Consider the following 545-nt stretch of genomic DNA (forward strand, 5'->3'; position numbering starts at 1 on the left):
GGTCCCGGGAGGGCCGAGGCTTTTCCTGCAGGTCATCGCCGTTTTATTTACCGCCGTTCTTTTTGTTGATGTGGGGAACGGGCGGCCGTCTCGCTGCCTGCAGAACGCCTTCGCCGCCGTGGAAGGGGCGTGTGCCCCGGTTCCCGGTGGCCCCTTCTCTTCTCCGGGAGAAGCAGCGTCCCTGTACGCGGTCCTGGGGGAGCCGGGCAAGGTCGGCCTGAGGCACGGACGGGTCAGCCTGCCGTGGCCGATGCCGTGTGCCGGGGCTGCCCCGCAGCAAACGCCTGGCCGTGCTGGTCTGCCCGCTGGCAGCCGCTGTTCTCCCCCGTTCCCTGCGTGCCCTGGGGACGGCCGCGAGGGGAGAGCCCTGCCTCGAGGATTCCCGCTCGAGCTTTAGCAGCCGCGTCGGGTACCTTTGCTGTCGGCGTATTTTTCCCTGAAGCTTCTTAAAATGTTGCTTCTGTCCCAGTCGCTTCGGGGGCTGCGTTTCGCTCTGGAGAGGACGGGCGCAAGTCTCCGGGCAGCGTCTGCCTGCTCTCGCCTCC

Source organism: Aptenodytes forsteri, unplaced genomic scaffold (genome assembly GCF_000699145.1).
Source record: "Aptenodytes forsteri isolate BGI_AS27 unplaced genomic scaffold, ASM69914v1 Scaffold142, whole genome shotgun sequence".
NCBI classification, from domain to species: Eukaryota; Metazoa; Chordata; class Aves; order Sphenisciformes; family Spheniscidae; genus Aptenodytes; species Aptenodytes forsteri.